General features: G+C 46.4%; 1 long non-coding RNA gene and 1 pseudogene across 1 annotated transcript; both read left to right on the top strand.

The window, feature by feature from the left end:
• Positions 1 to 4,720: 4,720 nt before the first annotated feature.
• LOC120679099 lies at positions 4,721 to 7,356 on the top strand (annotated as a pseudogene).
• Positions 7,357 to 11,783: 4,427 nt separating this feature from the next.
• LOC120679102 lies at positions 11,784 to 13,848 on the top strand. The gene is made up of 2 exons (XR_005676969.1): positions 11,784 to 12,285; positions 13,461 to 13,848. It is a non-coding gene; the product is annotated as an uncharacterized LOC120679102 (long non-coding RNA).
• Positions 13,849 to 14,197: the final 349 nt, after the last annotated feature.

Below are 14,197 nucleotides of genomic sequence, written 5' to 3'. Positions count from 1 at the left end.
CTGCAGCTTCGGCTTCTGCAGCTCGGCCCACGTATGTGCCGCGGCCAGCACATTTGTACTCGGCAGGTAAATCATACTCTATCTTGGTGTCACTTACAATACGACATTATGTAAAACTTTATCCATCAACTTGTACTTCTTATTCGTGTAGTGCCCGGCTTGTCGTCGTTTCCGCCGAAAGATCCGTACGGCGCCGGATCGTCCTCCCTTCGTCGTCCAATACACGATTTAGGTTCGTCTAAACCGAGTTGTTAATTTGCGATAACAAGTACATACTTAATTGAACATTAATGGATGGAGGTTTGTGAATGAGAGTACCAGTAGGTGGGAGGGACAGACGACGATGAGGAGATTCAGGACGTGGATGACCTTGCGCAGATGGAGTGGGTGAACACGTACTTCTCTGTTGCAATGACGCAGGAGGTCGTCGGCACTTCACAACTGGGGGGCGCCCCATCCGCGACGCAGGACTACACTCAGGTGGAGCAGACGCCTGTTCCTGAGCAGGGTCGTCGGTCCACTCGCGAGACCATCCCGCCGGAGCCACTGACGTACTCGCAGCACCACACTAGGGCGGCCCAAGTTGCAGAGCGATGTGGCGGGAGGAGAGGGGGCAAGCGCGGACGCATTTAGTGTACAAGTTGTAGCTTGTTAATTACTTTATTCCGTCAGACTATATTATATAGGCCTGTGTAGACTATGATGGGCGATGAGATGTGTCCGTGCAGGGACATTATGACGATTAGGCCGTTAGCGTGCATTGGATTCGAATATGAATGTGTTGAACGTTGTGGCCGACATAGGATGCATATAGTTGTCATTTCCCGCTGCACAGTTGTGTCGGGCTCATTTATTCGTGCATTTGATTCAACTATGAAATGCAGTGACATACGGTCACATTCAAAGGACGCTCATTGATTGCTTTGCCTATCCTGGCGTGCGAGTGCAGTACTGTGCCGCAGTGAACGGACACAGCTTTTACTGTCCTGGCGTATAGCAGTGAGAGGTCGTGTTGGTGTTTAAAGTGGTATGAGTGAGTGATGTGGACCGTGCAAGTGCGGAAGTCATGACCAGTGAGACGTCGTGTCGTTGTTTAAAGTGGGAGGAGTGAGCGGTGCGGAGCGTGCGAGAGCAGAAGTCAGGATCAGTGAGAGATCGTATCTATGTTTAAAGTGCTTGGACGATGTAGGCAGCCTTGCGTGTATAAAAGGCGACCATATGGTTGCCGAGAGCACAGACTTGCAATTCAGGTTCCATATATTTTTAGTTAGTCGAAACAAACAGTTATGAGCTCCTCATTCTCTCGGGCAGCTTTCCGTCGGGAAATGAAGGCTAATTTAGGACCCTCTCCTAACGATCTCAATAGATGTATTACAGATTGCAAGGTATGGCCTAAAGGTGTAGAGCCACCCGATTGCTATTGCTAGATGCGTTGTGTTCCGAACATATCTCGTGATTACGAGACTTTTGGCCAGAGGTATTGGTGTTGCAAGAATATCGAGGAATTCCAAAAAAGAGGTGCAACATCACAGGTATAGATTAATTTGTAAATATATTTTGTTATTTTTTATAATTTTGAATCGTTTCTTGTTTGCGACATTACGTTGGTGATGACATGCATACTCATTGGTGTCATTTCCATGAGTGGATTGACACGTGGATCACTCGTCGTGATCAACAATATATAGAGTGGTTGAAGAAGGTGGATGAAGATGTACGCAAATGCGAGCGTGCGAAAGCAGACAGGGCGGAACGTGATAAGGGTACTGCCCGTGAATGATTGATGTTGTACTGCTCCGTCTGAATAAATAATGTAGCTGCCCGGCCAATATGTAGCGTGTTTATTTTCGGTAGCCCTTCCTCCTGTCTATGTAATGTTGTTTGTTGTAATTACCTAAGGCATGTTAGGTTTATGCTTGGACCTCGTTACCGTAGCTTGTAACAGGTCCTGACATGCCATGTCATGTGTTGTGTGCGTTCAATTGTGTGTACCACTACTTTATTGGTGTTTAATGTATGCAGGGTGATTGTTTTGTTTGTTTTTATTGTGTGTAGTGGCCGACATAACCTCATGGAGTTGTCATCGCGTCGGTATGAAAAGTTTACTTGTACATCAATATTTCTGAAAAGTCTAGTTGTAGCTCATGTTTTATGAAACGGGTATTTGTAGTACAAAGTACACAATGCAGATTAATTAGACATTGAAATTACATAAACAATTGCACTGGCATGTACATGGAACACGCTAACATCGTGTTCCATCTAGACATAACATGCCTTATGAAATATGAAATTCGGACATTAAATGATAGTGATCTACTGAGTGCACCGATGATACTTCCCCTTCCTAATAGCCTCGGGCCCCGCCTCCTTCGCCCGGCGGGCCCTTTCTTGCTTCCTCTCTCTATCAGTTTCACGCTCCTCCGCCTGCCGACATTCCACATCTGCGAACCTCTTCTGGATCTCTTCTTTATCTTTCTTGCGCTTCTCCTCTATTTTTTCCTCTTGCAGCATTCGCTACCACCTTTCCGCAGCCCACCTTGCTTCGCGTTCAACGTGTTCCTTAGCTTCGGTCGATTGCTCCGTGTCCAGCCACTGTATGAAATCACAAAGAGGTGGTGGACTCTATTGCCAAGTCGAGTTAGATTTAACTTACTGTACTCCGAAGACGCAAACTAGATAGTGCGAGGTGATACCTTCGGTTTGTCCTTGCCGTAGCGCTTTAGCGGATCATACTCATAGTTGTCACACATGAAGAACGTACTGCCGAAGTCATCGCCCAAAACTTTGGACTCCATCAGCTTGCACAACGAACTGCAGAAGCACATTGGAAACTGCACTCCTTGAGGCACAGGTTCTCTAATCTTATTCCACGGAATGTAGGTAGAACCAGAGGAAGACATGGTGGTAGTGCGGGGGATGTCTGGTGATTTCGTATGAGATGGGGTGATATCCCTATTTATGGATGGATGGAGGTATTTGGTCTATAGGCATGGTTCACGCAACCTGAAAAAGCGCACAGCTGTCAATTGACGTACCATCACATCCACATACAGTGAACGAGTGGGGGTGCAGAAGAATCCGATGCAAGGTGACAGGACATCGAAATTATAATTGGAGCTCATGATAATATGTTATGAAAATATATTTTCACATTCTCCTAGAGTTAAATCTAATTTGTATTAGATTTTAAAAAAGTATTTCCATAACCTCTGCTATCTCTATTGTTTTTTGAAATATCTCTAAGCGTAAAGAAAATAATTACAGCACAGAGAGCCCATAAAATAATTAAACAAATAATTACAGCCCAGAAAGCATGCAAAATAATTAAAAAAAATATGGGAGGACCTACCGCCGTTTGAAACGGCGATAGGCAGTATCGGTCTACAGTCCGGCTACAGCGCGTCGGTAACGCCTACCGCCAGTTCATACGGCGGTACCTAACGCCGGATGAACCGGCGGTATGTTACATGGGCCGGGGCCAACAAACTTACCGCCGATTCATCCGGCGGTATCTTCCGCCGGATGAACCAGCGGCTGGGTGACATTTTTGAAAAAAAAAAATTGGACATATATATATTTGATAAATCAAAAAAATAATAAAAAATAAAAAAATCTTTTGCATCGGCCGGGACAGGCCCAAAAGCGAATGCAGCCTGCCGAACAACCGGCTCCCTTCCACGGGCCGGGCCAGGCCAGGCCAAAACAGGACGACCAAACGCTCTTCCTCCTTTCTTTCTTTCATTTTTTCTCCTTAATCTTTCTTTTGAAAAAAATACTAACCTCTGTTTCAAAATAATTAATAACCTTGACTTTAATTATTTACACTTTGATCAATAATATTTCTTTAATTAGAAAACTACATAAAGAAAAACAAGTATCATTAGATTTGTGACAAAAAGTACTATACCGATGTAATATACTTCTGCTTATGCGTGCAAATATTAATATAAAAGACGCGTGGTCAAATTTTAAATACTAAAGTCAAAGTTGTCAGTTATTTTAAAATGGAGATTGTAGATGTCTTTATTTAGTGGTTGACCTAATGTTAGCATTTGCGCATCATGAAACCTGAAGGATTCAATAAACGTTCGGATCAAGATTTAACTTTACTTCTCCGTTCCTTCCAAATTGTAGGTTGTTTCAGTTAATTTAGAATGGATGGAGTAACTCATAGTCTAATTTAATATGTGGTTGGCTTTCGAGCATCGATCTCGAACGCTATAGCGGATAGGATGAATTCAAGAAATGAGTGTTCGAGATGAGCAAAATACTCGATAAAAACTTGCATTCCCTAAATATTCAGAATACAAGTTAATTTCTAGTAGTTTTGTTAATCAATAGTGCGCGCATGAGAAAAGATAAAACTTGATAAATCTAAGTTTACTCTGCTTGTTGTTTTAGAATCCGGCATAACAACTAAGGGTGCAGATAAAATGATAGCTAATCCTCAATTAATATTGAAAACATAATACTAAAGTAGTAAGCTAATTGTTTAAAAAGTAGGAGTATAGAGAAAGAAGTATGGTGAAGGTTGTAAAAAAAGGGTATATATTCGGTATATTTTCCTTCATCGTCTCTTGTCAATTACTATTTTTGTGTTCAGATATTTTTAAGCAGGTTTTGCGCTAAGAATAATTCTCCATTTGATTTGATTCGACGCATATCAATGGACATAATTTCTCGATTAATTGTGGAATAGATAACTCTCGCTCACTTCCACCGTTCCACGCTCATGGAGAGGGAGACACCGGAGCTCGCGGCGCCGGCGACGGGCGACCTTCCTCCGCGGCGAGGAGGGGGCATCCCCGAAGTCAGTGCGCGCGCGATTCGAGCGCATGATCCGGCGCGTGCAGGCGGAGGTCTGCGCGGAGCTCGAGGCGGTCGAGGGAGGCGCGAGGGACGGCGCCGGGGGCGCGCTGTTTCGGGAGGACGCTTGGACGCGCCCCGGCGGCGGCGGCGGAATCAGCCGCGTGCTCCAGGGCGGCCGCGTGTTCGAGAAGGCCGCGGTGAACGTCTCCGTGGTCTACGGGGTCATGCCTCCCGAGGCGTACCGTGCGGCGAGGCCTGAAGCCGCGGCGGCGGCTGGAGGGGAGAAGGCCGGGCCGGTGGCCTTCTTCGCGGCCGGCGTCAGTTCGGTGAGTGAGATTCCTCTCGCCGCGCACAGCATTATCACTAACCAATGGCATGTGCAAATTTTGCATCGTTCAGAATTTGCTTGTTACTCTCTTAGTCTCTTATCTACAGAAAGTTCAGAAATTCAGTACAAGCAGCGTCCAAGTTGAGCAAAATTCTTACTTTGGGGAAAAAAGAAAGAACAAAATGTGCTCAGTTGTTGACCCTGTTTGTAATCAAGAATTGTTTTTGTTTTGATAAGGTTCTTGTTCTGCCTTTCAGGTTATTCATCCAGTGAACCCATTTGCCCCAACAATGCATTTCAAGTACCGGTATTTCGAAACAGAGGCACCTAAAGGTACTAATAGTGCTGACGGCAGAAATAAACTGAACTGTTTTATTTCTTGAACTTTCGACAACTTCAGATATCATGTAGGATGATGCACCATTCTCTGCAGATGCACCTGGTGCACCTAGGCAATGGTGGTTTGGAGGTGGTACTGACTTGACGCCTTCATATATCATTGAAGAGGATATCAAGCACTTCCATTCCATATGTCAATGCATCTTCCATTTGTTGAACATAAATTTAGATCCAGTTATGCTATGTTTTTATTTTGGCCAAAAGCAACTTGTTCAAGGCTGTTGTGTTTGACATTTGTTTAATTGCTATGTGTTTGTTGGATAGCTCATTTGTTCTCTATTGGACCCTTTCAGGTTCAGAAACAAATGTGTGATAAATTTGATCCTGGCTTTTATCCTAGATTCAAAAAATGGTGTGATGATTACTTTTATATCAAGGTCAGTTTGTTCTGCTTTTCATTTGATGCTACCGACTATTGTATTTTTTTTCATTGTTAATTTTCTTTTCTTTTTACTGACACATGGGCAAATCTCATGGTTGAATTGATCCAGACATCTAAAAAATGCTATATGTTGTTCTTCTTATTCGTACTATGCACTAGATAGTTATCATGCTTGTCTGGTCACCAGAACAAGTCATGGGGATGATTATTTGCATTTGACTGCAGATTATTTGCGTTTGACTGCAGCATCGTGGTGAACGGCGTGGGGTGGGTGGAATATTTTTTGACGATCTTAGTGACTATGATCAGGAAACTCCTTCAATTTGCTACAGGTATCAAATCATCTCTTGTAGTCTTTTCGGTTAAAGTGGATCTAGATATAAACTCGCCACATATTTGCACGGTGTTGAGAATCAGCAACTCAATCTATTGCAATACCCCAAAGGGGTAGACTATGCGTGTGTTACATATTGCAGAAATGACCCTATGCTAGATAGTGTCGGCACTGTTATGCAGATACGTCTAACTCATGGTAAACCATCTTGTAACTGCTGACTAAAATTGTGCCTGTTGAGGTGCTTTCCTTCCATCTCTGCAGGATGCGCAGATTCAGTTCTACCTGCATACATACCCATTATAGAACGCCGCAAAGACATTCCATTTACTGAGGAGCACAAGGCATGGCAGCAGCTACGGAGAGGTCGCTATGTGGAATTTAACCTTGTTAGTGCCTTTATGTGCAAAGAATTTTATTTCTTAGTGCTGTCAGCTGTACTCTGGCCCTTACACTTGCTTCTTATGAAGGTTTATGATCGGGGAACTACGTTTGGCCTCAAGACTGGAGGACGGATTGAGAGTATCCTTGTTTCTCTTCCTCTTACCGCACGGTGGGAGTATGATCATGTAATCTGAGAAGCGCTCTTATGCAAGTCTAACAGTTAGATGTCTGGTTCTTTCTGTTCTAAAGCAATAGTGTCCAAAAATATAATTTTTAAATAGTATGGAAAACACATTTAGTATTTAATATCTGATTGCCTGTGTTACGGTGAATCATTTGAATTGGGGAAGTTTCTGTTGTTTCACCATTTGCATTATTGGACCTTAAATTTGACAAAGTTTCCTAATATACCATTTGTTTTGTAGAAACCAGAAGTAGGGAGTGAAGAATGGAAACTTCTTGACACATGCATAAATCCAAAGGAATGGATCTGACTTGTTGAAAAGTTTTTGCTCTTTCAGTACCTTTCTATTAAAATCAGTGATTAAAATGTCACCTTGATCTTTGTATGGTTCATAAGCACATTGTTTTCATTTAAGGTGGAATGCCATTTTCTTTTTCCTTTTTGCCTTGTGGCAATGTAACTGATTTTGTTATATCTCTCTAATACAAAGGCACGGAACTCTCCTGTGTTTCTCAAGGGGAAAAAATGAATAATCAGCCTAAGTTGTCATAAGGAGAAAGAACAAGAACAGAAAAATATGCCTTTCTGTTCATAAGAGGACTTCTGAAAGAAAAGAAAACTTACGTAATCGTAAGTGGAAATTTGTTTGTCCGATGCTCTTGTATTTTCTTGATTCACAATCTATCTCATGTTACCATTATGCATGTTCACGGCAAGTATAATGGCAGGATTAAGCTTCTTGTTCAAATTTTGGTAGAAGTAATTCTTCTGCACACCCGACAAAAGTGGTTACTATATATTAACTCTTTCATCTGGATCGATATTTTCTCATAAGCTGCGCTACATAGCGTCGGTACCCTGCAACTGGGGTACCCACTCCTACTGTGCCAAGACTCGCGTAGTTATCCGTAACTACGCCCTAAGGAGCTGAGCAGCCGGACCCCTGGGTCCGACTCCATCTCACCGGACCAACGATCCTGGGCCCGCTTCCCGCTCGGGGACGGGTCCGGTGTCACCACGTGTCCTAGAGGTGGAAATGCTCAGTACCTGTGGCCGAGGACCCAGACCCCCGTAGGTGGGTCCGGGACCTCCACGTGCCATCCGGACTCCCGCAGATGGGTCCGGGACCTCCACGTGCCTATCCGGACCCCCGTGAGCTCTCGGCTCAGCTAGCTGCTCGGGAGGGGTCCGGAGCCGCCACATGTCACGCGGGCGCGGGCGCAAGCCTTCCGCTAGAAGCTCCCTCACCCACCCGCATTAAGTGCGAGTGGTCGAGCCAGGATCTGCTGCCTCTGGGCACGGGGCAGCTTTTGTCAGTCCACACTGTGGATCGGCAGTTACCGAGGCGGCTCGTCAGTTACTAAGACAAGCATTAAAGACTCAGCGCCGTGCGCATGGGCGACGAGTCATGATGACCAGCTACTGACTGGAGCAACAATGCACGCCGCTATAGCGGACTGAGTCAGTAGTTCGGCGCTTCATCATGACCTCGACGCGCGGCTGCAGAGGCTAGACTCTACTCTGACAGGACAGCTCAAGACCATCCCTGGTCAGAAGCTACGCACGGAAGCCGACGACAAGATCTCCGGATCTGAGGCATTGAAGGCCAAAGTGTAGTTTATAATACATTGCCGGGTCCACATGTCGGGGCCCCGCTCAGTGTACGTGCCCCCCTTGAACATATAAATGGGAGAGCACGCCCTCCTTCTAGCGGAGAAATCTCTCGAACAAGCTCTCCGGACACACAAGATCTCGCGAACTCTCTCACTCTCGTGGGAGGGCAATACAACACACAGTGGGCATAGGGTATTACGCTCCGGCGGCCCGAACCACTCTAAATCTTGCTGTGTTCATCGTGTTCTTGAGTGAGATCTAACTGGGACTAGCTAACCCCCGAGTACACACCCTCTGGGCTAGGGCGGGTGCCTTCCGCCACCCGGCTGTGGTTTGCAGCACCACGACATTTGACGCGCCAGGTAGGGGCGTTTAGCTGGTCGCAGTTCATCACTTCCTCGTCTCCATGGTTCGTGTGGACGACGTGGAGATGACAGAGGGTGTGGCATCATCCGCGCCACACGCCTCTCGCCTTTCTGCTCCAAGGGCAACCGTGCCTGTGGAGCAGCCACCGTCGGCGGCGGCGCGCGCTGCTCGCCGGCAAGAGTCAGGGCGCCCATCAAGGGCCCCCTCACAAGCTGCGAGCGGCGGAGAGACAAATCCTAGCTCGCAGCATACCTCACTCATGTGAGAAAGCCCGCTCCGGCGGAAAGCCGACTCCGGTCGCACCCCCGACTCTACATCTCTGTAAGTCCTACCCTTAGAGGCCCAGCAGGGAATAAAGCATTTTCCTTTGTAACTAGGTAGTACTTCCGTGTGGTCCAGTCCGGTGAGCCTCCCCCGTGGAGGGGTCCGGACCTCTGCGAACCAGGTTCAGGGAAGCGTATTCACCCTCCGGGGAGGTCCGGAGCCGTGTAGCCGCTTAGCCTGGTTCCGTACCCTAAGCCTGCATGCTCTATCTCCCTAGGGCGGGTACCGTAGTACCTAAGACTGGGGGCCCGGAGGTCCGGACAGCTCTGGCCTCATAAACCCGTGTTTTGGCTTACATCGCACATCTCATGTACATCTAGTTATAAAGGAAAAGTTTATTCTCAGTTCGCCTCTAAGGATGTTACATTCCAATTTCAATCTACGCATTCTGTTTGCGCTAACCCTCACGTGGCTTCTTACTCTTGTGCGGTGATTGTGGTCCGAATTGAGTTGGCTAGTTAGTGACTTAGCTCGAGACCCCTCATGGAAGAGAGGGGTTCGGACCCCTGGGAACCTGCAAGTTTAGGGAAGCGCACTCATTCTCCGGGGAGGTCCGGAGCCGTGTAGCCGCTTAGCCTGGTTCCGTACCCTAAGCCTGCACGCACCACCTCCTGTGAATGAGTGCCGTAGTACCTAGGACTGGGAACCTGGAGGTTCGGACTTTCTCTTAACCTAAAGGCCGGCCCCTTGAGCTCCGTTCACTGAACCTAGCTGTCTATCTCAAAGGATTACAGCCAACAGGATTTGGGACCTGTGGGCACGCTACTAAGCATCTACCTTGAGTCATGTGCAAGTTCAAACGTGCTGATGCAGCAGGTGACCCAAAGGATGGACGACACAGGACAAAACCCTTGCGGCGCGCACCGCTGGGCGCCAGAAGCAGCCAAGTTGCTCACAGTAGTGGCCCCACCTGCGGGTTCGTTGCCTCTCCCGAGGCGGGCCCGGGGGCCTCTGTCGGTACCCTGCAACTGGGGTACCCACTCCTACTGTGCCAAGACTCGCGTAGTTATCCGTAACTACGCTCAAGGAGCTGAGCAGTCGGACCCCTGGGGTCCGCCTCCATCTCACCGGACCAACGGTCCTGGGCCCGCTTCCCGCTCGGGGACGGGTCCGGTGTCACCACGTGTCCTAGAGGTGGAAATGCTCAGTACCTGTGGCCGAGGACCCAGACCCCCGTAGGTGGGTCCGGAAACTCCACGTGCCATCCGGACTCCCGCAGATGGGTCCGGGACCTCCACGTGCCTATCCGGACCCCCGTGAGCTCTCGGCTCAGCTAGCTGCTCGGGAGGGGTCCGGAGCCGCCACGTGTCACGCAGACGCGGGCGCGGGCGCAAGCCTTCCGCTGGAAGCTCCCTCACCCACCCGCATTAAGTGCGAGTGGTCGAGCCAGGCTCTGCTGCCTCTGGGCACGGGGCAGCTTTTGTCAGTCCACACTGTGGATCGCCAGTTACCGAGCCGGCTCGTCAGTTACCAAGACAAACATTAAAGACTCAGCGCCGTGCGCATGGGCGACGAGTCATGATGACCAGCTACTGACTGGAGCAACAATGCACGCTGCTACAGCGGACTGAGTCAGTAGTTCGGCGCTTCATCATGACCTCGACGCGCGGCTGCAGAGGCTAGACTCTACTCTGACAGGACAGCTCAAGACCATCCCTGGTCAGAGGCTACGCACGGAAGCCGACAACAAGATCTCCGGATCTGAGGCATTGAAGGCCAAAGTGTAGTTTATAATACATTGCCGGGTCCACATGTCGGGGCCCCGCTCAGTGTACGTGCCCCCCTTGAACATATAAAAGGGAGAGCACGCCCTCCTTCTAGCGGAGAGATCTCTCGAACAAGCTCTCCGGACACACAAGCTCTCGTGAACTCTCTCACTCTCGTGGGAGGGCAATACAACACACAGTGGACGTAGGGTATTACGCTCCGGCGGCCCGAACCACTCTAAATCTTGCTGTGTTCACCGTGTTCTTGAGTGAGATCTAACCGGGACTAGCTAACCCCCGAGTACACGCCCCTTGGGGCTTAGGCGGGTGCCTTCCGCCACCCGACTGTGGTTTGCAGCACCACGACACATAGAATGATCGGATCGATGTTATTGATCCTTTTTGCTAGACGTGATTCTTTCATGTACGTGCAAAATTTGAGATTGTTCAGGTTGCTATTTGTTTTTTGCCATCTATTCGGTAGCTCTTATTTAAGGGCAGGGAGCACTAGATATTTTCCATAGTTCTAGTAATAAAAAGTAACATTTGACGTTGTGTTCAGTAAAATTATGGTAATTGTAGTATGTGCATAGTAAAATTATTTTCCATGCTCCAGTAAATTTGAAAAGTAACATTTCATTTTAGTATGTGCATATGAGATATTTTAGAAGATACTACAAATAAATTTATATAGAAATTTCTGGTAATAATGCATTTGGAGACTTTGTTGATCTTCCATGGCAATCTCTACTGCATTTAATCTAGCAGTAATCCATTTAACTTATGACACCTTTTCAGTTTAACCGCACGAATAGCTAGACCCACCAGACAACTGTGTTCCTTAGGGCAAATACAACGGTTAGCCAGCACTCGTCGACATGCAGCTTTTTTTTTTTTTTTTTTTTTGCAAAAACACCCTCCCGGCGCTCATTAAATGAAAAAAACGAGCCAAGCCGTCGTCTCGTTCGACTACGGCACCGGCGCGTGCTCCGAAGCAATCGACGAGTCCGCATGCCCGTTGTACGATCCGCTCCCGTTCGCCGTCGGCGACGCGGATCCGATGCTCCCGTTCGATCCGATGCGGTGGCGACCACACCATGCAGCAGGACCAGAAGCTAGCGGCGGCGGCGGCGGCGCGGGAGCTGCTTAAGGCAGAGGCGCAAGGGGAGCGGAGGGCCAAGGTGGCGTTGCAGAAGCGGAAGGCCACGGGGGGAGCTGCTGCGGCGGCACCGGAGCAGAAGCGGAAGGCCAGGGGGGAGCTGCGGCGGCGCCGGAGCAGATGAGTTCCGGCCGCGCCGGCCATGCGCTGGAGCAGAACGAAGCAAGCGCATCTTCAGCATGTACTCCGATTTCATTGACTGACAGAAATTTCTTCTTCAGTGGTGTCGGCAGCTTGTTCGGTAGCAGCCCTTTGTCTCAACCATGGATGCTATCTTCAGAACCTGCAACATGGTATGATTCCTACTCAATCTTGCTCTTAATTTGGGTCAAAGTTGCTCATAGGAACCACTGGACAAAGGCTTGGTCATCTTTTTGGTTATTCAGTAAAAGCATTGCATCACTATTGTTGTTAAAAATCTATCACTATTGTTTTTCTGGGAACTGATTATGCTATTCTAAATTGCAAGCTGGATCTGGCTACCAAATGATTAGTACTGGTTTGCTATCGATAGATACCCTTTAGGTTCTCTTTTACTAAATATGAATTGGCAAAGATTATTTCTTCTCCTACCACATTGCCCCTGTTTAACATGGATCTGTTCAGTATGCATGTAGTATTGGTAAAATGTAATTGTTTTGCATCCAAACAGGAATCTGACATTGTTTTAGTGAGCAAAACTATGCCCTTTTTAAGAGTTTGGTTCGGCTGAAGTAAATTGAAAGCGTCAGCTCACTAAAATTTAATATGAGCAGATCACTAGAGCCACTACCACTTTAACTTCTTTTTGGGTGGGGCTGGGATGATTGTGTAGGTACCCTCATGTGTTCTTGCTTTGATGCTATCTGTTCTTGTCATCAGTATATTTGACACTAAGTCAGCTTTTTTGTGAAGACCTTTTCTGCAGAAAGACCACTTCATATGATTTAGCACAGATTATTTCTTCTCCTTGTACATTGCCCCCCTTTACTTAACATGAAAGGGCACCTCATAGCCATTTAGGTAGAATTTGTCCCATCAACCGTCTAGGTAGAATTTGTTCTTGCCATTTTCCCATCTATTTTGGAAAGGGTATGAGAGAAAATGCTATTGTAATGCCTGACATTTATCCAAGTACTTGGATACAAGGTAAAATGTTATTCATTCAGTTCTGAGACTAGTGACATTTGGACTGAGGCATGGCCTTGTTTCAATGTCAGTTTTAAGTCCAGTTATATAGCAACTGAATTCATGTTTTTGTGCCAAAACTGTCAATGCTTAATGGTGGATGGAACATGTTCACTGATGAAATTTAGTGCAACAAAATGATACATTAAACTATATGTATTACAATAGAATGCATATAATCAATTGTAAGACTGCACATTCCATCAACAAGTGTCAACAAGTGTAGGCTGCTCTGTTATACTTCAGTCAACAAGTGTCATTTCTGAAATTCAGGCTGATGTGTTGATATGTTATAATGCAGGTTGATGTGTTGCTCTCGAGAAGATGGTGAAAGGAAGGAGATGTGCATGTCAATGAAGTCTGGAATTCAAGTGTGAAAGTAAGAAGCTGTGCATGTCAATCAAGGCTGAAATTCAAGTCTGAAAGTGCTTCATCAATATATATGTTGCGGTTATTGTGATGCATTTTGAACCAATGGCTATTGATGTGCCATCTGATATGATATATTTTCACATTGTGTGAACTGAATTGATCTATTTTAATGCTGTGTGAACTGAATTGATATATTCTACATACTTATTTTAAGAGTCATACAAATTATTTGACTGTAGTGTGCATTCTCTCATGTATGCAACAAAATGGCTACAAAGATCAATTATGCACTGGATCACCATGAGTTTGTGTGTCAATGGATGAATTAATCACCCTGCAGGACAGTTAAATAGACAGCTCATTGTACAAGCTGTCTGTTCAACTGTCTGTGTGTGACAAAAAGACAGCAGCCGTCTGCACTGTTGTACATGCCCTTATATCTTTTGCATCTAGGAAAGATCTTTTGCACAACTTGGTAATTAGTTTTCTTTTGTAACTTCAGACCTCTAGAATTTACAAAAAAAAGTAGAATACTACATTTGGAATTACAAGGTGTGTTTTGTTACATTAGTGTAACAGTACAAAATTATCAAGCTTGTGAACGAACTTGGATTTCACCATAGTACCTATATTAAAAGAAAAATACTACCTTTCGAAACATAGTTT

The sequence above is a fragment of the Panicum virgatum genome, chromosome 6N (genome assembly GCF_016808335.1).
Source record: "Panicum virgatum strain AP13 chromosome 6N, P.virgatum_v5, whole genome shotgun sequence".
Lineage (NCBI taxonomy): Eukaryota > Viridiplantae > Streptophyta > Magnoliopsida > Poales > Poaceae > Panicum > Panicum virgatum.
The sequence above is the reverse complement of the archived record's forward strand: the minus strand, read 5'-3'. Positions and strand labels throughout refer to the sequence as shown.